The sequence below is a fragment of the Pseudophryne corroboree genome, chromosome 1, assembly GCF_028390025.1.
Source record: "Pseudophryne corroboree isolate aPseCor3 chromosome 1, aPseCor3.hap2, whole genome shotgun sequence".
In the NCBI taxonomy this organism is placed as follows: Eukaryota; Metazoa; Chordata; class Amphibia; order Anura; family Myobatrachidae; genus Pseudophryne; species Pseudophryne corroboree.
In genome coordinates this window covers 1,010,987,482-1,011,013,078 of record NC_086444.1, presented here as the reverse complement: position 1 = coordinate 1,011,013,078, position 25,597 = coordinate 1,010,987,482, and the positions used below count along the sequence as shown (strand labels likewise).

The following is a 25,597-nucleotide window of genomic DNA, read 5'->3' as shown; positions in this document are numbered from 1 at the left end:
CAGCTTTATCAAGCCTTTTATGTAAAGATGCCACACTTGCATTCAACATATGCCACATGTCCATCCAATCCGGAGTCGGCACAACCGACGGGGACACACCACTCATTTGCTCCACCTCCTCCTTGGAGAAGCCTTCCGCCTCAGACATGTCGACACACACGTACCGACACCCCACACACACAGGGATTAACCTATAAGGGGACAAAACCCCAACCAGGCCCTAAGGAGAGACAGAGAGAGAGTATGCCAGAACACACCAGCGCTTAAAAACACTGGAAAAATATGACCAGATAGCGCTTTTCTATATATAATATGCCAATTTCCACTCACTGCGTCGCTAATGTGCCCCCCTCCTCTTTTTTCCAGCCTGTGAAGTTCAGCAGGGGAGAGACCAGGGAGCCAGCGTTTTCCTCATGCAGCTTCTGTGGAGAAAATGGCGCTGGTTAGTGCTGAGGATCAAGCCCCGCCCACCCGACGGCGGGCTTCGGTCCCAGTGATTTTTCAATAAAAATGGCGGGGGATCATAGATTTACTGCCTCCGCAGCCTAATCAATCTGCATTTGCCCAAAATGTGAGGTTTATTGCTGCCCAGAGCGCCCCCCCCTGCGCCCTGCACCCTTCAGTGCTGCTCTGTGTGTGTGTGACTGGGAGCAATGGTGCGCAGCTTATCGCTGCGCGCCTTACCTCATGAAGATCTGATGTCTTCTGCCTTCTCATCCGGCTTCTATCTTCGGCATCTGTGAGGAGGACGACGGCGCGGCTCCGGGACGAACCCCAGGTGAGACCTGTGTTCCGACTCCCTCTGAAGCTAATGGTGTCCAGTAGCCTTAGAAGCAGTGCCCAACTTGACAAGCCAGCTCTGCTTCTCTCTCCTCGGTCCCACGATGCAGGGAGCCTGTTGCCAACAGGACTCCCTGAAAATAAAAAACCTAACAAAATTCTTCTTCAACAGAAAACTCTGGAGAGCTCTCTGCAGTGCACCCATTCTCCTCTGGGCACAAGATCTAACTGAGGTCTGGAGGAGGGGCATAGAGGGAGGAGCCAGTGCACACCCATAGTCAAAGTTCTTTTTAGGTGCCCTGTCTCCTGCGGAGCCCGTCTATACCCCATGGTCCTTACGGAGTCCCCAGCATCCTCTAGGACGTAAGAGAAACATATTTTTCCACTTGCATTGTAATATGGTATGTTAGATACGATGTTGCTTGCTTTACTGAGAATGACCCCTATATGCTCTGCATTGTGTGGTCAATTGTGTTCCTATCCCATGATTATTATTTTGGGGGGTATTTTTCAAAACTTGACGAAGCATAGGTCTATAGAATACATTCTTGCTTAAAATAGATAAATAATATTTTATATATATATATATATATATATATATATATATATATATATATATATAATACTGTATAGTTGATGATTGTCAGTATATATGGCCAGCTTATTATGCAGTGTAGGGTGTATGGAAAGGATGGGTGTGACTGTATAGAGAGTGCTGTTACAGGTGTGTTACAGTACAGCATAGCACAGGTGTGTAGCACCAGTGACATCACATCCTCGCTAGTAACAGCATGATAACAGCATGGACACCACTTCCTGCCCTGCCTGCTACTAGCCATAACGTGCCCTGTCACACAGAGCGGAGTTGGAAGAGTTTGCATGCACACTGACAGCGGGCGGAGTCCTCCTGATGACACAACCACACAGAGAGCCGCTTGGGGCGGCGTTACCGTGGCAACAACACAGCAAGAGGCTTCCTGCACCCTGACACTAGGCTGCGACCAATTGCGAACAGCGGACTTGGAAAAGCGAGCACTTTTGACCCAACCACCTTCTCGTAGTCGGGTGACATCACGGTCACGTGACTTGGTGTAAAGGAGAGGAAACAAAATCCATTGGGAGATTAAGAAGCTGCTGACAGCAGAGGAGAGAGAGGGAGTGGGGAGCGGAGGAGGGATCGGCCGATGGGATCGGTGTAAGTTGGCATCACACTGCACGTCGTCGGTCTGTATTTATTGTGTGTTGTTTCTGTCTCCAGTGCCCAGTAATACACTGGGAGGTAAACATTACATAGGTGACCCCTTACCCTGGCCATTTGTTACACTAGTACCTTCTATTGTGCTGGCAGTGTGTCTTTGGGGGGGGGGGGCACTTCTACGCAGGCTGCCATCAGCTACTGCTCTGTGGGTCGGCAAAGTTGTTTAACTATAGCAGGAGCAGCCCCCATAGATCACCCATCACCTGACCTCCCCCTCCCAGCCTGGTGACTGCTGTCAGGTCTATCCCTGGCTATATATATCCCTGGCTATATGACCTTTATGGTATGCATAGTATTTTGTGTACATGGCATGTGTAGCTGCTTCTTTCCGATTATCGTAAGGGGCACAGGAACTTTTCTCTTGTGCTTGTGTGTTTTTTTATTTTTTTTATTTACTTTACTTTATAAATGTTTTGCTTATTCTACAATAACATGGTGTAGCAAAATAAATGTTAATCGCACGCACGATTAACCAGACCATTAAAAGCCAAATTATGCAACTACTTTGTTAGGCTAAGTACCCACAAGATCGATGCAGCATTTGTTTGAGCAGCGAATTATATATCGGTAGCCAGTCAGCAGGTGTGTACATCCGATATGTCTGTGAATGACGTTGTTCACATACATACAGTATAGTGCCTACCCTGCAGCACAGCCAATGCTAAATATATAGGCATGTCTGGCTGTGTGTACCTTGGCTTCAGGGACTGACATCACAACTGGGTGAGCAAATTCAAATGCCCGCCCAGCTGTGATGTCTGCACAGACATATCAAGTGCCCGATTGGTAAGTGTGTATGCTTACCAAATCGGCCACTATGTCAGCAGATCCTGCCCAAGAATTCTTTTTCTGATCGGTTTATTTAATTTTGTTTTTTCAAACAAGTAAGTCATGTTATAACATATTCTAAAAATGTTGATGTAACGGCTTGTTATTGAGTTGTTATATTTGGGTTTTAATATTTGGTTGTCAATGTAATTAATTGCCCCTATGGGGCTGATATTAAAAAATCTGCGAGTTTGGAGCTGCCATAAGTGTGGCCACCACACTTGCAATATGAGCTGCCTCGCACTTCCAATCAAACCCTTAATATTTAACTAATGTTATATTAGCAGTCAAATAAATACTGTAGCTTTACAATATGTAATAAACTTGTTCTTAGGTTTGCATTCTAAACCAGTGATTCTCAAACTTGGTCCTCAGGACCCCAAACGGGTCACGTTTTCCAGGTCACCCAACAGGTGCGCACATGTATTCATTACTCACTGACACATTTTAAAAGCTCAACAGAGTGAGCTAGTTGTTTCACTTGTGATTCTGTGCGGAGACCTGGACAAGATGCACTGTGTGGGGTCCTGAGGACCGAGTTTGAGATCCACTGATTTAGAAAGCAAACCTAACAATAAGTTCATTAGATATCATAAAGCTACAGTATTTGATTTATTTTACAGTTATGAAACCATTTATTTTAAGTTAAATATTTAGGTGCACCCAAAATTATAGTACACCCATTAAAAGTGACATTTTGTAATATCATAAATAATTGAAAAACATATGAGCTCTGTGGGTGTATGTGATGTACATTTTTTTTTCTATTGTTTAATAATTTCATGTTATTGCTTTTTTGAATGCCATTTCTACGTAAACTCTATTTCCTTCCATTTAAAAGACTAACTCCTACTAAGTACTGTTTTTTTAAAACCTTAGGCCATGAGGATCATTTAAGTAAATTATCTACTTACCTGCCCCATATCATTGACTTTCTATTCTGTCTTTTATGTTGTATATAATGTGTTTTTCCGTCTTCTCTCTTTATAATGGTTTCCAAGCTAATCAACCTGCGGGGGGAAGGGTATATAATACATACTTTGTCACTTCCACAATGCCGCAAAGCTTATAAACTTAACTGGGTTTTGACAAAATGTTATTACCAAGGTGTATTTTCTAGTCACCATGGTGACCTGGCACACAAACTTCGTTGTGCCCTGGTTAAAAAGCATAGAGTTTCTGGAAGTCCTGCTCCTGGGAGCCTGGCTCTATCATGCTGAGCGTGTGTGTGATGTTAGAGATAATATAATATATATAATTATAGATGCTGTATATCTGTATTGGGCAGGCTATCATGATACTGCACTATATACACCAGTACTGGCAAGTGTAAGCTCACCAGTTCCCGCACAGTTCCTGGCCGGTCTGGGGGTATAGGACACAAATAGCCACCACCAGCTGTCCGGAAGGGACTAGGCATGGCCTGTGTGGGGTGTGGGAGGGACCCTGCCCCTCCACCGGCATGCAGTATATATAAAGCATCTGAGTCCTTACCCGCATTATCTGCATCCTCAGCACTGACCCGCTCCTCCTCCCAGTCATTGCACTGTTCATCCCACACAGGGTCTCGCCCCTTTCTGCCGGACTGGTTCACCTTCTCCCCCCGCCAATAAGTGGCCATGCGTGTCCCTGGTGCCTCCTATCTGAGAGCTGCGGGAGTGCCTGGTGGTTTCTGCATCCGTTTCCTGGTTATTGCTGCTACTTGTTGCTGAGTTCCGGAATGGCAAGTAACCTGTGGTTGCAGCATAGTATAGTGTGTGCATGTAGGGGCAGAATATGGAAGAGGATGGCAGTGCAGTTAATATAGGGGCAGTATATGGTATGGGGTGCAGTGTATGGAGTTCCGTTGGGTGGCCTCCAGTCTCCGCTGGCGGCACCACAGAGATGAGCAGCATTGTTATCCTTATATAAAGCTATAGATATATAGAGACACTTTTGGAGTCGTTTTGTCCGTGGGTCAGCCTCTAGTGGCCGCTGGCGCACATAACAGAGGTGATGAGCAGCCTTAGAACCCTATTCAGAATCTGCAGCTTCGCAGTTTGCCATACATCAGCCAACTACGCATGCGTAGCGGCTGCATCATGCCTGCGTGGTCATTTACACTGTGGTCGCATCACCGAAAGATGTGACCACAAGATGATTGACAGCGACAGGTGTTGGGTGGGCGGCGACACAGCATTGCTGGACCTCCTTCTGTTTGGACTGGACAGTCTTCTATTTTGCCCTGCCCTATTTTTCAGGTGGGAAACTGGTCCTGAATGTTACCGCATGCACAAATTAATACAGGTTGAGTATCCCTTATCCAAAATGCTTGGGACCAGAAGTATTTTGGATATCGGATTTTTCCGTATTTTGGAATAATTGCATACCATAATGAGATATCATGGCGATGGGACCTAAATCTAAGCACAGAATGCATTTATGTTTCATATACACCTTATACACACAGCCTGAAGGTCATTTAATACAATATTTCTCTATCGTCCTAAGTGGATGCTGGGGTTCCTGAAAGGACCATGGGGAATAGCGGCTCCGCAGGAGACAGGGCACAAAAAAGTAAAGCTTTTACCAGATCAGGTGGTGTGCACTGGCTCCTCCCCCTATGACCCTCCTCCAGACTCCAGTTAGATTTTGTGCCCGAACGAGAAGGGTGCAATCTAGGTGGCTCTCCTAAAGAGCTGCTTAGAGAAAGTTTAGCTTAGGTTTTTTACTTTACAGTGAGTCCTGCTGGCAACAGGATCACTGCAACGAGGGACTTAGGGGAGAAGTAGTGAACTCACCTGCGTGCAGAGTGGATTTGCTGCTTGGCTACTGGACACTAGCTCCAGAGGGACGATCACAGGTACAGCCTGGATGGTCACCGGAGCCGCGCCGCCGGCCCCCTTGCAGACGCTGAAGAGAGAAGAGGTCCAAAATCGGCGGCTGAAGACTCCTGAGTCTTCATAAAGGTAGCGCACAGCACTGCAGCTGTGCGCCATTTTCCTCTCAGCACACTTCACACAACAGTCACTGAGGGTGCAGAGCGCTGGGGGGGGCGCTCTGAGAGGCAAATAAAAACCTTATTAGAGGCAAAAAAAATACCTCACATATAGCCCACAGAGGCTATATGGAGATATTTAACCCCTGCCTAACTTCAAAAATAGCGGGAGACGAGCCCGCCGAAAAAGGGGCGGGGCCTATCTCCTCAGCACACAGCGCCATTTTCTCTCACAGAAAAGCTGGAGAGAAGGCTCCCAGGCTCTCCCCTGCACTGCACTACAGAAACAGGGTTAAAACAGAGAGGGGGGGCACTGATTTTGGCGATATTGTATATATATAAAAGATGCTATAAGGGAGAAACACTTATATAAGGTTGTCCCTATATAATTATAGCGTTTTTGGTGTGTGCTGGCAGACTCTCCCTCTGTCTCCCCAAAGGGCTAGTGGGTCCTGTCCTCTGTCAGAGCATTCCCGGTGTGTGTGCTGTGTGTCGGTACGTGTGTGTCGACATGTATGAGGACGATGTTGGTGAGGAGGCGGAGAAATTGCCTGTAATGGTGATGTCACTCTCTAGGGAGTCGACACCGGAATGGATGGCTTATTTAGAGAATTACGTGAGAATGTCAACACGCTGCAAGGTCGGTTGACGACATGAGACGGCCGACAATCTATTAGGACCGGTCCAGGCGTCTCAGAAACACCGTCAGGGGTTTTAAAAACGCCCATTTACCTCAGTCGGTCGACACAGACACAGACACGGACACTGAATACAGTGTCGACGGTGAATAAACAAACGTATTTCTCATTAGGGCCACACGTTAAGGGCAATGAAGGAGGTGTTACGTGTTTCTGATACTACAAGTACCACAAGAAAGGGTATTATGTGGGAGTGAAAAAACTACCTGTAGTTTTTCCTGAATCAGATAAAATAAAATGAAGTGTGTGATGATGCGTAGGGTTACCCCGATAGCAAATATTGGCGTTATACCCTTTCCCGCCAGAAATTAGGGTACGTTGGGAAACACCCCTTAGGGTGATAAGGCGCTCACACGCTTATCAAGTGGCGTTACCGTCTCCAGATACGGCCGCCCTCAAGGAGCCAGCTGATAGGAAGCTGGAAAAATATCCTAAAAAGTATATACACACATACGGTGGTTATACTGCGACCAGCGATCGCCATCAGCCTGGAGATGCAGTGCTGGGTTGGCTTGGTCGGATTCCCTGACTGAAAATATTTTATTCATGTAGAGCATTTAATAGGATGCATTCTATATATATGTATGTGAGATGCACAGAGGGATATTTGCTCTCTGGCATCAAGATAAGTGCGTTGTCCATATCTCCCAGAAGATGTCAGGGACACGACAGTGGTCAGGTGATACAGATCCCATACGGCAGATGGAAGTATTGCTGTATAAAGGGAAGGAGTTATTTGGGGGTCGGTCCATCGGACCTGGGGACCACAGCAACAGCTGGGAAATCCAACCTTTTTTACCCCAAGTTACATCTCAGCTAAAAAAGACACCGTCTTTTCAGCCTCAATCTTTCCTTTCCCATGAGGGCATGCAGGCAAAAGGCCAGTCATATCTGCCCAGACATAGAGGTAAGGGAAGTAGACTGCAGCAGGCAGCCCTTTCCCAGGAAAAGAAGCCCTCCACCGCGTCTGCCAAGTCCTCAGCATGACGCTGGGGCCGTGCAAACGGACTCAAGGTGGGGGGGTAGTCTCAAGAGTCTCAGGGCGCAGTGGGATCACTCGCAAGTTGACCCCTAGATCGTACGAGTATTATCCCAGGGGTAAAGATTGGAGAGTCGAGACATCTTCTCCTCGCAGGTTCCTGAAGTCTGCTTTACCAACGGCTCCCTCCGACAGGGAGGCAGCATTGGAAACAATTCACAAGCTGTATATCCAGCAGGTGATAATCAAAGTACCCCTCCTACGACAAGGAAAAGGGTATTATTTTTCCACACTATATTGTGGTACTGAAGCCAGACGGCTTGGTGACACATAGTCTAAATCTAAAATGTTTTGAACACTTACATAAAAGGTTCAAATCGAGATAAAGTCACTCAGAGCAGTGATAGCGAACCGGAAAAAAGGGGACTATATGGTGTCCCTGGACATCAAGGATTACCTCCATGTCCAAATTTTGTCCTTCTCATCAAGGGTACCTCTGGTTCGTGGTACAGAACTGTCAATATCAGTTTCAGACGATGCCGTTTGAATTATCCACGGCACCCCGGGCCTTTTTACCAAGGTAATGGCCGAAAAGATGTTTCTTCAAAGAAAAAAGGCATCTAAATTATCCCTTACTTGCACGACCTAAAAAGGGCAAGTTCCAGAGAACAGTTGGAGGTCGGAAGAGCACTATCTAAAGTAGTTCTTCGACGGCACGACTGGATTCTAAATATTCCAAGAATCGCAGCTGTTTTCCGACGATACGTCTGCTGTTCCTAGGGATGATTCTGGGCACGGTTCAGAAAAAGGTTTTTCTTCCCGAGGAAAAAGCCAAGGAGTTATCCGACCTGTCAGGAACCTCCTAAAACCAGGAAAGGTGTCTGTACATCAATGCACAAGAGTCCTGGGAAAAATGGTGGCTTTTTACGAAGCAATTCCATTCGGCAGATTCCATGCAAGAATTTTCCAAAGGGATCTGTTGGACAAATGGTCAGGGTCGCATCCTCAGATGCACCTGCGAATAACCCTGTCGCCAAGGACAAGGGTATATCTTCTGTGGTGGTTGCAAAAGGCTCATCTATTGGAGGGCCGCAGATTCGGCATACAGGATTTGATCCTGGTGACCACGGACGCCAGCCTGAGAGGTTGGGGAGCAGTCACACAAGGAAGAAACTTCCAGGGGGTATGGACGAACCTGGAAAAGTCTCTTCACATAAACATTCTGGTACTAAGAGCAATCTAAAATGCTCTAAGCCAGGCGGAACCACTCCTGCAAGGAAAACCGGTGTTGATTCAGTCGGACAACATCACGGCGGTCGCCCATGTAAACAGACAGGGCGGCACAAGAAGCAGGAGTGCAATGGCAGAAGCTGCCAAGATTCTTCGCTGGGCGGAGAATCACGTAATAGCACTGTCAGCAGTGTTCTTCCCGGGCGTGGACAACTGGGAAGCAGACTTCCTCAGCAGACACGATATTCACCCGGGAGAAGGGGGTCTTCATCCAGAAGTCTTCCACATGCTAATAAACTGTTGGGAAAGACCAATGGTAGACATGATGGCGTCTCGCCTCAACAAGAAACTGGACAAGTATTGCGCCAGGTCAAGAGATCCACAGGCAATAGCTGTGGACGCACTGGTAACACCTTGGGTGTACAAATCAGTATATGTGTTTCCTCCTCTGCCTCTCATACCAAAGGTATTGAAGATTATACGGTGAGGAGGAGTAAGAACAATACTAGTGGCTCCGGATTGGCCAAGAAGGACTTGGTACCCGGAACTTCAAGAGTTGGTCACGGACGACCCGTGCCCTCTACTTCTGAGAAGGGACCTGCTACAACAGGGTCCCTGTCTCTTTCAAGACTTACCGCGGCTGCGTTTGACGGCATGGCGGTTGAACGCCAGATCCTAAAAGGGAAAGGCATTCCAGAAGAAGTCATTCCTACCTTGATTAAGGCAAGGAAGGAAGTCACCGCGAAACATTATCACCGCATTTGGCGAAAATATGTCGCGTGGTGCGAGGATCGGAGTGTTCCGACGGAGGAATTTCAACTGGGTCGTTTCCTACATTTCCTACAATCAGGATTGTCTATGGGTCTCAAATTGAGATCTATTAAGGTTCAAATTTCGGCCCTGTCAATATTCTTCCAAAAAGAATTGGCCTCAGTTCCTGAGGTACAGACTTTTGTTAAAGGAGTACTGCATATACAGCCTCCTGTGGTGCCTCCGGTGGCACCGTGGGATCTAAATGTAGTTTTAGATTTCCTCAAATCCCATTGGTTTGAACCATTGAAAAAGGTGGATTTTAAATATCTCACATGGAAAGTGACTATGTTACTGGCCCTGGCTTCCGCCAGGAGAGTATCTGAATTGGCGGCTTTATCTTATAAAAGCCCTTATCTAATCTTCCATTCGGATAGGGCAGAACTGAGGACTCGTCCGCATTTTCTCCCTAAGGTGGTATCAGCGTTTCACCTGAACCAACCTATTGTGGTGCCTGCGGCCACTGGCGACTTGGAGGACTCCAAGTTGTTGGACGTTGTCAGAGCCTTAAAAATATACATTTCAAGGACGGCTGAAGTCAGAAAATCTGACTCGCTGTTGATACTATATGCACCCAACAAGTTGGGTGCCCCTGCTTCTAAGCAGACGATTGCTCGTTGGATTTGTAACACAATTCAACTTGCTCATTCTGTGGCAGGCCTGCCACAGCCTAAATCTGTTAAGGCCCATTCCACAAGGAAGGTGGGCTCATCTTGGGCGGCTGCCCGAGGGGTCTCGGCATTACAATTCTGCCGAGCAGCTACGTGGTCGGGGGAAAACACGTTTGTAAAATTCTACAAATTTGATACCCTGGCAAAAGAGGACTTGGAATTCTCTCATTCGGTGCTGCAGAGTCATCCGCACTCTCCCGCCCGTTTGGGAGCTTTGGTATAATCCCCATGGTCCTTTCAGGAACCCCAGCATCCACTTAGGACGATAGAGAAAATAAGAATTTACTTACCGATAATTCTATTTCTCGGAGTCCGTAGTGGATGCTGGGCGCCCATCCCAAGTGCGGATTATCTGCAATACTGTACATAGTTATTGTTAACAAATTCGGGTTATATTGTTAAGGAGCCATCTTTAAGAGGCTCTTTCTGTTATCATACTGTTAACTGGGTTTAGATCACAAGTTGTACGGTGTGATTGGTGTGGCTGGTATGAGTCTTACCCGGGATTCAAATTGCCTCCCTTATTGTGTACGCTCGTCCGGGCACAGTACCTAACTGGAGTCTGGAGGAGGGTCATAGGGGGAGGAGCCAGTGCACACCACCTGATCTGGTAAAAGCTTTACTTTTTTGTGCCCTGTCTCCTGCGGAGCCGCTATTCCCCATGGTCCTTTCAGGAACCCCAGCATCCACTACGGACTCCGAGAAATAGAATTATCGGTAAGTAAATTCTTATTTTTTACTAACTTTATGTATGAAACAAAGTTTGTGTACATTGAGCCATCAGAAAACAAAGGTTTCACTATCTCACAATATTTGGATATGGGATACTCAACCTGTACTAATGTGCACTACTTCTAAACTGCACTAAGGTTTTTAAAGAAGTATTTTAATTTTAGATAAGATTGTAATACCGTTGAATTTGTTGTTTCACCTGCAGTCACTAGGGGGGGATATATATTTCTCTTTCAGTACAGAAGATAATTGCTTTCATTCCATTACTACTGTTCATAAATCACATTAAAATTTTTGTAGGTATTATAGCATAGACCATGTGAACTCTGCATTTAATTCTGCATTCCTTAAATCTAGGTCATTCTGTAGGAGCACACCTTCAACTGTAATGAGTACACTAGGTTTATCACCTGGCTCTTTGCTAGGACTTTAAGAGAAGGTAAACAACACCGTGTCCATGGATTAGGGAAAGTCTGAAGTGGGATTGTTTCTGCCATTGTCCATGCCATACTCCTGATGTACTTTAAATAGGCAGCTTCTTTTAGGTAACTTTAGAGTCTAGAGCTTTTGTATGCACCTTTTATCAACTGAATGTATTGCTTTATTTTCTGCTTTCCTTCAGTGATATTTAAAAATTTAATAATTTTGTAAAGTAATGGGGTCCATACATCTATGACGGATTTCCCGAATTCCCTGTTCTGCTGGGGTTGGGTAATTACAACATGTTGGAAATTCCTTAGATACCAATCCTTACCAAAAAAAAATTCACAATCAGTGAGTCAAGGGTTTTTAAAATGCTGTTTTTTTTTCTTCCTGATTTCCGATCAATAACAGATCAGATTGGCAGAATGGGTAATAGGGCCTTAGATGTATTGCCCGCAAAAGGCCTTTAGATTGGTATGGCAGAAGGGGGAATTCTGTTTAGTGCAATGTGCCTTTAGTCATCATCATATTGCCTGACTGCACATATTGCTGTCTATTACGGGGCACGCAATCTGCACTTATTTCTCTATCGTCCTAGTGGATGCTGGGGTTCCTGAAAGGACCATGGGGAATAGCGGCTCCGCAGGAGACAGGGCACAAAAAGTAAAGCTTTTCCAGATCAGGTGGTGTGCACTGGCTCCTCCCCCTATGACCCTCCTCCAGACTCCAGTTAGATTTTTGTGCCCGGCCGAGAAGGGTGCAATCTAGGTGGCTCTCCTAAAGAGCTGCTTAGAGAAAGTTTAGCTTAGGTTTTTTATTTTACAGTGAGTCCTGCTGGCAACAGGATCACTGCAACGAGGGACTGAGGGGAGAAGAAGTGAACTCACCTGCGTGCAGGATGGATTGGCTTCTTGGCTACTGGACATTAGCTCCAGAGGGACGATCACAGGTACAGCCTGGATGGTCACCGGAGCCGCGCCGCCGGCCCCCTTGCAGATGCTGAAGTTAGAAGAGGTCCAGAATCGGCGGCTGAAGACTCTGACAGTCTTCTAAAGGTAGCGCACAGCACTGCAGCTGTGCGCCATTTTCCTCTCAGCACACTTCACACGCTGTCACTGAGGGTGCAGGGCGCTGGGGGGGGGCGCCCTGGGAGGCAAATGTAAACCTATATACTGGCTAAAAATACCTCACATATAGCCCCCAGAGGCTATATGGAGATATTTAACCCCTGCCAAACTTCACTAAAGAGCGGGAGACGAGCCCGCCGTAAAAGGGGCGGGGCCTATCTCCTCAGCACACAGCGCCATTTTTTCTCTCACAGAAAGGCTGGAGAGAAGGCTCCCAGGCTCTCCCCTGCACTGCACTACAGAAACAGGGTTTAAACAGAGAGGGGGGGCACAAATTGGCGATATAAATATATATATAAAGATGCTATTAGGGAGAAACACTTATATAAGGTTGTCCCTATGTAATTATAGCGTTTTTTTGGTGTGTGCTGGCAAACTCTCCCTCTGTCTCTCCAAAGGGCTAGTGGGGTCCTGTCCTCTGTCAGAGCATTCCAGGTGTGTGTGCTGTGTGTCGGTACGTGTGTGTCGACATGTATGAGGACGATGCTGGAGGAGGCGGAGAAATTGCCTGTAATGGTGATGTCACTCTCTAGGGAGTCGACACCGGAATGGATGGCTTATTTAGGGAATTACGTGAGAATGTCAACACGCTGCAAGGTCGGTTGACGACATGAGACGACCGACAAACAATTAGTAACGGTCCAGGCGTCTCAGAAACACCGTCAGGGTTTTTTTATAAAAAACGCCCATTTACCTCAGTCGGTCGACACAGACACAGACACGGACACTGAATCCAGTGTCGACGGTGAATAAACAAACGTATTCCTCATTAGGGCCACACGTTAAGGGCAATGAAGGAGCTGTTACATATTTCTGATACTACAAGTACCACAGAAAAGGGTATTATGTGGAAGTGAAAAAACTACCTGTAGTTTTTCCTGAATCAGATAAAATAAAATGAAGTGTGTGATGATGCGTGGGTTTACCCCGATAGCAAATATTGGCGTTATACCTTTTCCCGCCAGAAGTTAGGGCGCGTTGGGTGTAGGGTGGATAAGGCGCCAGTAGGGTGGATAAGGCGCTCACACACTTATCAAGTGGCGTTACCGTCTCCAAATACGGCCGCCCTTAAGGAGCCAGCTGATAGGCAGCTGGAAAAATATCCTAAAAAGTATATACACACAGACGGTGGTTATACTGCGACCAGCGATCGCCATCAGCCTGGAGATGCAGTGCTGGGTTGGCTTGGTCGAATTCCCTGACTAAAAATATTTTATTGATATAGAGCATTTAATAGGATGCATTCTATATATATGTATGCGAGATGCACAGAGGGATATTTGCACTCTGGCATAAAGATAAGTGCGTTGTCCATATCTCCCAGAAGATGTCATGGACACGACAGTGGTCAGGTGATACAGATCCCATACGGCACATGGAAGTATTGCCGTATAAAGGGAAGGAGTTATTTGGGGTCGGTCCGTCGGACCTGGGGGCCACGGCCACAGCTGGGAAATCCAACCTTTTTACCCCAAGTTACATCTCAGCAGAAAAAGACACTGTCTTTTCAGCCTCAATCCTTCCGTTCCCATGTGGGCAAGCGGGCAAAAGGCCAGTCATATCTGCCCAGACATAGAGGAAAGGGAAGTAGACTGCAGCAGGCAGCCCCTTCCCAGGAAAAGAAGCCCTCCACCAGTGGGGGGGTAGTCTCAAGAGTCTCAGCGCGCAGTGGGATCACTCGCAAGTTGACCCCTAGATCATACAAGTATTATCCCAGGGGTACAGATTGGAGAGTCGAGACATTTTTTCCTCGCAGGTTCCTGAAGCCTGCTTTACCAACGGCTCCCTCCGACAAGGAGGCAGTATTGGGAAAAAATTCACAAGCTGTATTTCCAGCAGGTGATAATCAAAGTACCCCTCCTACAACAAGGAAAAGGGTATTAGTCCTCCACATTATATTGTCGTACTGAAGCCAGACGGCTTGGTGAGACATAGTCTAAATCTGAAATCTTTGAACACTTACATAAAAAGGTTCAAATCAAGATGGAGTCACTCAGAGCAGTGATAGAGAACCGGAAAAAAGGGGACTATATGGTGTCCCTGGACATCAAGGATTACCTCCATGTCCAAATTTGCCCTTCTCAACAAGGGTACCTCTGGTTCGTGATACAGAACTGTCAATATCAGTTTCAGACGCTGCCGTTGAATTATCCACGGCACCCCGGGCCTTTACCAAGGTAATGGCCGAAAAGATGATTCTTAAAAGAAGAAAGGCATCTAAATTATCCCTTACTTGGACGATATCCTGAAAGGGACAAGTTTCCAGAGAACAGTTGGAGGTCGGAAATGATCTATCTAAAGTAGTTCTACGACAGCACGAGTGGATTCTAAATATTCCAAAAATCGCAGCTGTTTTCCGATGATACGTCTGCTGTTCCTAGGAATGATTCTTGGCATAGTCCAGAAAGAGGTATTTCTCCTGGAGGGGAAAGCCAGGGAGTTATCCGACCTAGTCAGAAACCTCCTAAATCCAGGCCAAGTATCAGTGCATCAATGCACAGAAGTCTTGGGAAAAATGGTGGCTTCTTACGAAGCGATTCCATTCGGCAGATCTCACGCAAAAACTTTTCAGGGGGATTTGCTGGACGAATGGTCCGGATCGCATTTTCAGATGCATCAGCGGATAACCCTGTCTCCAAGGACAAGGGTGTCTCTTCTGTGGGGGCTGCAGAGTGCTCATCTTCTAGAGGGCAGCACATTCAGCATTCAGGACTGTGTTCTGGTGACCACGGATGCCAGCCTGAGAGGCTGGGGAACAGTCACACAAGGAAGAAATTTCCAAGGAAGTGTGGTCAAGTCTGGAGATTTCTCTCCACATGAATATACTGGAGCTAAGGGCAATTTACGATGCTCTGAGCCTAGGAAGACCTCTGCTTCAAAGTCACCCGGTGCTGATCCAGTAGGACATCATCATGGCAGTCGCCCACGTAAACAGACGGGGCGGCACAAGAAGCAGGAGGGCAATGACAGCAAGGATTCTTCGCTGGGCGAAAGATCATGTGATAACACTGTCAGCAGTGTTCATTCCGGGAGTGGACAACTAGGAAGATTTCCTCAGCATAAATGAATTCCACCCGGAAAAGTGGGAACTTCATCTGGAAGTTTCCACATGTTTGTAAACCGTTGGGAAAGACCAAAGGTGGTTATGATGGCGTCCCACATGAAGCGCCAGGTCTAGAGACCCTCAGGCAATAGCTGGGACGCTCTGGTAACACCGTGGGTGTACCAGTCGGTGTATGTGTTCCCTCCTCGGCCTTTCATACCCAGTGTATGGAGAATGATAGGAAGGAGAGGAGTAAGAACTATACTCGGGGTTCCGGTTTGGGCCAAGAAGAACTTGGTACCCGGAACTTCAAGAGATACTAGAAAGGATCTTGATTCAGCAAGAATCATGTCTGTTCCATGACTTACCGCAGCTGCGTTGACGCCAGGGCGGGTGAACGCCGGATCCTAAGGGAAAAAGGCATTCCGGAAGAGGTCATCCCTACCCTGGTCAGAGCCGGGAAGGAGGTGACCGCACAACATTATCACCGCTTAGGTGAAAATATGTTCCATGATGTGAGGCCAGGAAGGCTCCACGGAAGAATTTCAACTAGGTTAATTCCTACATTTCCTGCAAGCAGGAGTGTATATGGGTCTCAAATTGGGGTCCATTAAGGTTCAAATTTCGACCGGTCGATTTTCTTCCAGAAAGAAATTGGCTTCAGTTCCTGAAGTCCAGAAATTGTTAAGGGAGTACTGCATATACAACCCCTTTTTGATGTCTCCAGTGGCACTGGGCGATCTCAACGTAGTTTGGGATTCCTAAAATCACATTGTTTTAAACAACTCAAATCTGTGGATTTGATATATCTCACATGGAAAGTGACCATGCTGTTGGTCCTGGCCTCGGCCAGGCGAGTGTCAGAATTGGCGGCTTTATCTCACAAAGCCATATCTGATTGTCCATTCGGACAGAGCAAAGCTGTGGACTCGTCCCCAGTTTCTCCCTAAGGTGGTGTCAGCGTTTCACCTGAACCAGCTTATTGTGGTGCCTGCGGCTACTAGGGACTTGGAGGACTCCAAGTTGCTGGATGTTGTCAGGACCCTGAAAATATAGTTTCCAGGTCGGCTGGAGTCAGGAAATCTGACTTGCTGTTTATCCTGTATGCACCCAACAAGCTGGGTGCTCCTGCTTCTAAGCAGACTATTGCTCGTTGGATTTGTAGTACAATTCAGCTTGCACATTCTGTGGCAGGCTTGCCACAGCAAAAAATATGTAAATGCCCATTCCACAAGGAAGGTGGGCTCATCTTGGGCGGCTGCCCGAGGGGTCTCGGCATTACAAATCTGCCGAGCAGCTACGTGGTCGGGGGAGAACACGTTTGTAAAATTTTACAAATTTGATACCCTGGCAAAAGAGGACCTGGAGTTCTCTCATTCGGTGCTGCAGAGTCATCCGCACTCTCCCGCCCGTTTGGGAGCTTTGGTATAATCCCCATGGTCCTTTCAGGAACCCCAGCATCCACTAGGACGATAGAGAAAATAAGAATTTACTTACCGATAATTCTATTTCTCGGAGTCCGTAGTGGATGCTGGGCGCCCATCCCAAGTGCGGATTATTCTGCAATACTTGTACATAGTTATTGTTACAAAAATCGGGTTATTGTTGTAGGAAGCCGTCTTTCAGAGGCTCCCTTTGTTATCATACTGTTAACTGGGTTTAGATCACAAGTTGTACGGTGTGATTGGTGTGGCTGGTATGAGTCTTACCCGGGATTCAAAATCCTCCCTTATTGTGTACGCTCGTCCGGGCACAGTACCTAACTGGAGTCTGGAGGAGGGTCATAGGGGGAGGAGCCAGTGCACACCACCTGATCTGGAAAAGCTTTACTTTTTGTGCCCTGTCTCCTGCGGAGCCGCTATTCCCCATGGTCCTTTCAGGAACCCCAGCATCCACTACGGACTCCGAGAAATAGAATTATCGGTAAGTAAATTCTTATTTTTCCCTTGCATATTGATGGGGTGCCAGAGAAACTTAGGAAAAATACTAGTGGCATAAATCCGGCTGTTCCGGAGACGGTTCACTCTGAATTGAATTGCCGCCAAAGTGTTGTATTCCCTGTATTTTCTTGTATATGACTCTAATCATCTGTGTCCATTGGATGCTTTCTTATTGCCAGAGCTGTTTTATCTGTATTCATGGGCAGTAAATATTAAAATTGTTCAGCTACCTTTGTAGTTATAAATGTATGGGATTGAAAAAATACCAAAAGGACAAGACAAAACAATTCACTAATGGTTGTAGTAAATTATATACAAACAAATAAGACTGAAATTAGAAATCTACTATATTGTAAGACCGTTTTCATTGTTACTACAGGAGCGATTCATTAGTTTGTGCATTTAGCTCCTGCCTTATTTTATTTGCACGACTGGCCCCGATGTTGAACTTATAGCAAATTTCTGCTCTTACCCTCCTGAGGTGCAAGCAGAAGCCAGCATAAAGTAGGGCTTCAGGGCTGGTTCCGGGTGGACCATAACTGCTGCAGGCCCAACACTTAGCATGGGAGAAGCTGCCTAATGTGGTTAATCCTGTGCATTCGGACATTAAAAATTGTCCGTCAGGGAAGAGGCAAGTGGATGAAGGTATTATGTTACTGTACATTTGTCCATCGGTGTGCAATCAATTTCCCGATGCACAAAAAGTATTATATTTACAAAAGAAAGTGAACATTACATTTTCTCAAAGTATTCAAGAGAGGGGTCTACGCAAAGTTGGATGCGCTTAAACCACTTGGTGAATCAGCTGGACGAGTCTATAGCAGGTATGTCTCCTATGTGCTGGATCGAGGTCTCCACTGCAGTTTCCTCGGACTCAAAACTAATCCAACACATCTTGCGCTTGATCTTTGGGAACACGAAGAAGTCACAGGTTGCCAAGACCGAGCCATACGGCAGATAACCAAGCTCCTAGATACGTTGGGCAGGTGATATTGTCACCAGGAGAGAAACTGTAGCTCTAGGATTTATTGACAAAAACAAATTTTTTCAGAAAAATGACATACAGTAACACCTTCATCCACTCGCCTTTTAAATGAAAAGCTCTCGCTAAATTCCCATCCAACAATTGAATTCCCCCCTACTTTTACAAAGAGCACAATTTTAATAAATTAATGATTCTATTTCAAATGTGTAGAGGCATTTTTTCTACATGAAGCCATACACATGCCTATTGGCTGAAAGACATTGCAAGGAGAGAGTAGGTTTGTTTGTCTCTTGTCTCTAAGCAGAGGCTTATGTACAGCAAATCCAGGCATGGATTAAGGGCACACAGTCTGTCCACATGGATTGTGCTCAATGTAGGTTAATGAAGTCGTTAAAAAAAAAAAAAAAGAAAAAAGAAATCTGCTTCTGTATTCTGCACTGTAAAATGGTATCTCATTTTCACACAGATGCACCAATATTTCCACAAGAACCTAAAATGGAAAAAAAAAAATATATTTTATATACAGTGTATACTCAAAAAGGTTGAGTCTCACTTTTTGCAGCGTTTTTAGAATTAAGTAAAACATATCCTCTTTATTTTAAGCGGACCATTAAAATTAAGATAAGGTATAGCCATTAATAGTCTCCTTGAATTTGTATTATAATATACTATTAATTTTTACAATTTCTCTGACGTCCTAGTGGATGCTGGGAACTCCGTAAGGACCATGGGGAATAGACGGGCTCCGCAGGAGACTGGGCACTCTAAAAGAAAGATTAGGTACTATCTGGTGTGCACTGGCTCCTCCCTCTATGCCCCTCCTCCAGACCTCAGTTAGATTTCTGTGCCCGGCCGAGCTGGATGCACACTAGGGGCTCTCCTGAGCTCCTAGAAAGAAAGTATATGTTAGGTTTTTTATTTTACAGTGAGACCTGCTGGCAACAGGCTCACTGCAACGAGGGACTAAGGGGAGAAGAAGCGAACCTACCTGCTTGCAGCTAGCTTGGGCTTCTTAGGCTACTGGACACCATTAGCTCCAGAGGGATCGACCGCAGGACCCGTCCTTGGTGTTCGTTCCCGGAGCCGCGCCGCCGTCCCCCTTACAGAGCTAGAAGCATGAAGATGGTCCGGAAAATCGGCGGCAGAAGACTTCAGTCTTCACCAAGGTAGCGCACAGCACTGCAGCTGTGCGCCATTGCTCCTCATACACACTTCACACTCCGGTCACTGAGGGTGCAGGGCGCTGGGGGGGGGCGCCCTGAGCAGCAATAAAAACACGTTGGCTGGCAAAAGAGGCTATATATGTGGTAATTACCCCTGCCAGAATCCATAAAAAAGCGGGAGAAAAGTCAGCCGAAAAAGGGGCGGAGCCATCTCCCTCGCACACTGGCGCCATTTCTCCCTCACAGTTCCGTTGGAAGGAAGCTCCCTGGCTCTCCCCTGCAGTCTGCACTACAGAAAGGGTAAAAAAGAGAGGGGGGGCACTAAATTTAGGCGCAGTATAACTTATAGCAGCTATAAGGGGACATAATTCAGTTAGTCCCTGCATTATATAGCGCTCTGGTGTGTGCTGGCATACTCTCTCTGTCTCCCCAAAGGGCTTTTCTGGGGTCCTGTCTCCTTTAAGAGCATTCCCTGTGTGTGTGCGGTGTGTCGGTACGACTGTGTCGACATGTTTGATGAGGAGGCTTATGTGGAGGCAGAGCAGATGCCTATAAATGTGATGGGCAGACACCTGAGTGGATGGACTTATGGAAGGAATTACGTGCAAGTGTCGACTCCTTACATAAAAAATTTGACGACATGCCAAATGCGGGACAGCCGGCTTCTCAGCTCGTGCCTGCCCAGACGACTCAAAGGCCATCAGGGGCTCTAAAACGCCCACTACCTCAGATGGCAGACACAGATGTCGACACGGATACTGATACCAGTGTCGACGACGAAGAGTCAAATTTAATGTCCACTAGGGCCATTCGTTGCATGATTGAGGCAATGAAAGAGGTATTACACATTTCTGATATAAACCCAGGTACCTCAAAAAAGGGTATTATGTTTGGGGAGAAAAACTACCAATAGTTTTTCCCCCATCTGAAGAATTAAATGAAGTGTGTGAAGAAGCGTGGGCTTTCCCCGATAAAAAATTGGTAATTTCAAAAAAATTACTAATGGCGTCCCCTTTCTCGCCAGAGGATAGGTCACGTTGGGAAACTCCCCCTAGGGTGGATAAAGCGCTCACACGTTTGTCAAAAAAGGTGGCACTACCGTCTCCGGATACGGCCGCCCTAAAGGAACCTGCTGATAGAAAGCAGGAGGCTATCCTGAAGTCTATATATACACACACTGGTGTTATACTGAGACCAGCTATTGCTTCAGCGTGGATGTGCAGTGCTGCTGCTGCATGGTCAGATTCCCTGTCGGAAAATATTGACACCCTAGACAGGGACACTATATTGCTAACCGTAGAGCATATAAAAGACTCAGTCTTATACATGAGATATGCACAGAGGGAGATCTGCCGGCTGGCATCTAGAATAAGTGCATTGTCCATTTCTGCTAGGAGAGGCTTATGGACTTGGCAGTGGACAGGGGATGCAGATTCAAAAAGGCACATGGAAGTTTTGCCTTATAAGGGTGAGGAATTATTCGGGGATGGTCTCTCAGACCTAGTTTCCACAGCAACAGCTGGGAAGTCAGCATTTTTGCCCCATGTCCCCTCACAGCCTAAGAAAGCGCCGTATTATCAGGTACAGTCCTTTCGACCCCAGAAAAACAGGCGGGGAAAAGGCGGGTCCTTTCTGTCTAGAGGCAGAGGTAGGGGAAAAAAGCTGCAACAAACAGCAGGTTCCCAGGAACAAAAGTCCTCCCCCGCTTCTTCCAAATCCGCCGCATGACGGTGGGGCTCCACAGGCGGAGCCAGGTACGGTGGGGGGGCCGCCTCAAAAATTTCAGCGATCAGTGGGTTCGCTGACGGGTGGATTCCTGGATCCTTCAAGTAGTATCTCAGGGGTACAAGCTGGAATTCGAGGCGTCTCCCCCCCCCGCCGTTTCCTCAAATCTGCGTTGCCGACAACTCCCTCGGGCAGGGAGGCTGTGCTACAGGCAATTCACAAGCTGTATTCCCAGCAGGTGATAGTCAAGGTGCCCCTACTTCAACAAGGACGGGGTTACTATTCCACACTGTTTGTGGTACCGAAACCGGACGGTTCGGTGAGACCCATTTTAAATTTGAAATCCCTGAACACATACATAAAAAGATTCAAGTTCAAGATGGAATCGCTCAGGGCGGTTATTGCAAGCCTGGACGAGGGGGATTACATGGTATCCCTGGACATCAAGGATGCTTACCTGCATGTCCCCATTTACCTTCCTCACCAGGAGTACCTCAGATTTGTGGTACAGGATTGCCATTACCAATTCCAGACACTGCCGTTTGGACTGTCCACGGCACCGAGGGTCTTTACCAAGGTAATGGCAGAAATGATGATACTCCTTCGAAAAAAGGGAGTTTTAATTATCCCTTACTTGGACGATCTCCTTATAAAGGCGAGGTCCAAGGAGCAGTTGTTGGTCGGAGTAGCACTATCTCGGGAAGTGCTACAACAGCACGGCTGGATTCTAAACATTCCAAAGTCACAGCTGGTTCCTTCCACACGCCTACTGTTCCTGGGGATGGTTCTGGACACAGAACAGAAAAAAGTGTTTCTCCCGCAGGAGAAAGCCAAGGAGCTGTCATCTCTAGTCAGAGACCTCCTGAAACCAAAACAGGTATCGGTGCATCACTGCACACGAGTCCTGGGAAAAATGGTGGCTTCATACGAAGCAATTCCATTCGGCAGGTTCCATGCAAGGACCTTCCAGTGGGACCTCTTGGACAAGTGGTCGGGATCGCATCTTCAGATGCATCGACTGATAACCCTGTCTCCAAGGACCAGTGTGTCTCTACTGTGGTGGCTGCAGAGTGCTCATCTTCTAGAGGGCCGCAGATTCGGCATACAGGACTGGGTCCTGGTGACCACGGATGCCAGCCTTCGAGGCTGGGGGGCAGTCACACAGGGAAGAAATTTCCAGGGACTTTGGTCAAGTCAGGAGTCGTCCCTACACATAAATATTCTGGAACTGAGGGCCATTTACAGTGCCCTAAGTCAGGCAAGGCCCCTGCTTCAAAACCAGCCGGTACTGATCCAGTCAGACAACATCACTGCAGTCGCCCATGTAAACCGACAGGGCGGCACAAGAAGCAGGATTGCGATGGCAGAAGCCACAAGGATTCTCCGATGGGCGGAAAATCACGTCATAGCACTGTCAGCAGTGTTCATTCCGGGAGTAGACAACTGGGAAGCAGACTTCCTCAGCAGACACGACCTACACCCGGGAGAGTGGGGACTTCATCCAGAAGTCTTCCAACTGTTGGTAAACCGCTGGGAAAGGCCACAGGTGGACATGATGGCGTCCCGCCTCAACAAAAAGCTAAAGAGATATTGCGCCAGGTCAAGGGACCCTCAGGCGATAGCTGTGGACGCTCTAGTGACACCGTGGGTGTACCATTCGGTTTATGTGTTCCCTCCTCTGCCTCTCATACCAAAGGTACTGAGAATAATAAGAAGGCGAGGAGTAAGAACGATACTCGTGGTTCCGGATTGACCAAGAAGAGCTTGGTACCCAGAACTTCAAGAAATGATATCAGAGGACCCTTGGCCTCTACCGCTCAGACAGGATCTGCTACAGCAGGGGCCCTGTCTGTTCCAAGACTTACCGCGGCTGCGTTTGACGGCATGGCGGTTGAATTCCGGATCCTAAAGGAAAAGGGCATTCCGGAGGAAGTCATTCCTACGCTGATAAAAGCAAGGAAAGAAGTAACCGCAAACCATTATCACCGTATTTGGCGAAAATATGTTGCGTGGTGTGAGGCCAGGAAGGCCCCTACAGAGGAATTTCAGCTGGGTCGTTTTCTGCACTTCCTACAGTCGGTCGTGACTATGGGCCTAAAATTGGGTTCCATTAAGGTCCAGATTTCGGCTCTGTCGATTTTCTTCCAGAAAGAACTGGCTTCACTGCCTGAAGTTCAGACTTTTGTAAAGGGAGTGCTACATATTCAGCCCCCTTTTGTGCCTCCTGTGGCACCTTGGGATCTCAACGTGGTGTTGAGTTTCCTGAAATCACATTGGTTTGAGCCACTTAAAACTGTGGATCTGAAATATCTCACGTGGAAAGTGGTCATGTTATTGGCCTTGGCTTCGGCCAGGCGAGTGTCAGAATTGGCGGCTTTGTCATGTAAAAGCCCTTATCTGATTTTCCATATGGATAGGGCAGAATTGAGGACTCGTCCCCAGTTTCTCCCTAAGGTGGTATCAGCTTTTCACTTGAACCAACCTATTGTAGTGCCTGCGGCTACTAGGGACTTGGAACATTCCAAGTTACTGGACGTAGTCAGGGCCTTGAAAATTTATGTTTCCAGGACAGCTGGAGTCAGGAAAACTGACTCGCTTTTTATCCTGTATGCACCCAACAAAATAGGTGCTCCTGCTTCTAAGCAGACTATTGCTCGCTGGATTTGTAGCACAATTCAGCTGGCGCATTCTGCGGCTGGATTGCCACATCCTAAATCAGTTAAAGCCCATTCCACAAGGAAGGTGGGCTCATCTTGGGCGGCTGCCCGAGGGGTCTCGGCTTTACAACTTTGCCGAGCTGCAACCTGGTCAGGGGCAAACACGTTTGCTAAATTCTACAAATTTGATACCCTGGCTGAGGAGGACCTTGAGTTCTCTCATTCGGTGCTGCAGAGTCATCCGCACTCTCCCGCCCGTTTGGGAGCTTTGGTATAATCCCCATGGTACTTACGGAGTTCCCAGCATCCACTAGGACGTCAGAGAAAATAAGATTTTACTCACTGGTAAATCTATTTCTCGTAGTCCGTAGTGGATGCTGGGCGCCCATCCCAAGTGCGGATTGTCTGCAATACTTGTATATAGTTATTGCCTAACTAAAGGGTTATTGTTGAGCCATCTGTTGAGAGGCTCAGTTATATTTCATACTGTTAACTGGGTATAGTATTACGAGTAATTGTGTCAGCTCTTCCGGGCACAGTATCCTAACTGAGGTCTGGAGGAGGGGCATAGAGGGAGGAGCCAGTGCACACCAGATAGTACCTAATCTTTCTTTTAGAGTGCCCAGTCTCCTGCGGAGCCCGTCTATTCCCCATGGTCCTTACGGAGTTCCCAGCATCCACTACGGACTACGAGAAATAGATTTACCGGTGAGTAAAATCTTATTTATACATACATTTTTGGTTTGTCCAACTTTTTGTTTTCCATTAATTCTTGTATGGCGGTCAGCTCTATTAGCAATGTTAAATTTCTGATGCTGACATCCTGACATACTGGGATTGATGCTAAATTAGTGCCAAAAATAAGAGCAATTTGCACCTGGACAAAACCACCTATAGTGGAGCAAATTTAAAGTATGCAGAGATTTAGAGTTGGGAATAGCGTGTTCTAGCTTAATTCAAAATTTCAGTGTTCATACAAAACTGCCCAGTATTTATTTGCTACATGCAAAAGCAGCCATTATTTTCCTTACATGCAAAAAAGTAAATGCATTTACAGCAGGGTTTGTTCCAGGTGCAAACTGTTCCTTATTTGCTCCTGTGTTTTATTTTCTTCTAACGCAGAATCAAGCCCACATTGTGCATTGTCATGTGTTTATGAAGAGCGAACCTCTGCCTTGTGGCACCGTAGGTAAAGAAAACATAAACAACTGGTTGCATAGACATGGATAATAATGGGCCCTACTCACTGGCCGAGGTGCCCGACGGCCGATACGGCCGACGAGCGACCCGGCGGCGGGGGGGGCAGTGACGGGGGGAGTGAAGCTTCTTCACTCCCCCCGTCACCCGGCTCCATAGACGTGCAGGCAAATATGGACGAGATCGTCCATATTGGCCTGCATGCACAGCCGACAGGAGACCAGCGATGAACGAGCGCGGGGACGCGCATCGTTCATCGCTTAAGTCTCCACACTGAAAGATATGAACGAGATCTCGTTCATTTATGAACGAGATCGTTCATATCTTTCAAAATATCGGCCAGTGTGTAGGGCCCATAAGAGTACACAGCACCA

General features: G+C 47.0%; 1 protein-coding gene across 2 annotated transcripts in view; it reads left to right on the top strand.

Moving 5' to 3' along the window:
- The first annotated feature begins 1,643 nt into the window (after positions 1–1,643).
- The window catches only part of FBXO8 (F-box protein 8), a 131,256-nt gene continuing 107,302 nt past the window's right edge, over positions 1,644–25,597 (top strand). The window contains exon 1 of one of the 2 annotated variants that reach the window (XM_063920641.1): positions 1,644–1,975. The gene's annotated coding sequence lies outside the window, so the exon portion shown is untranslated. The remainder of the gene's footprint in view (positions 1,976–25,597) is intronic. The other variant, XM_063920642.1, reaches the window with a different exon arrangement.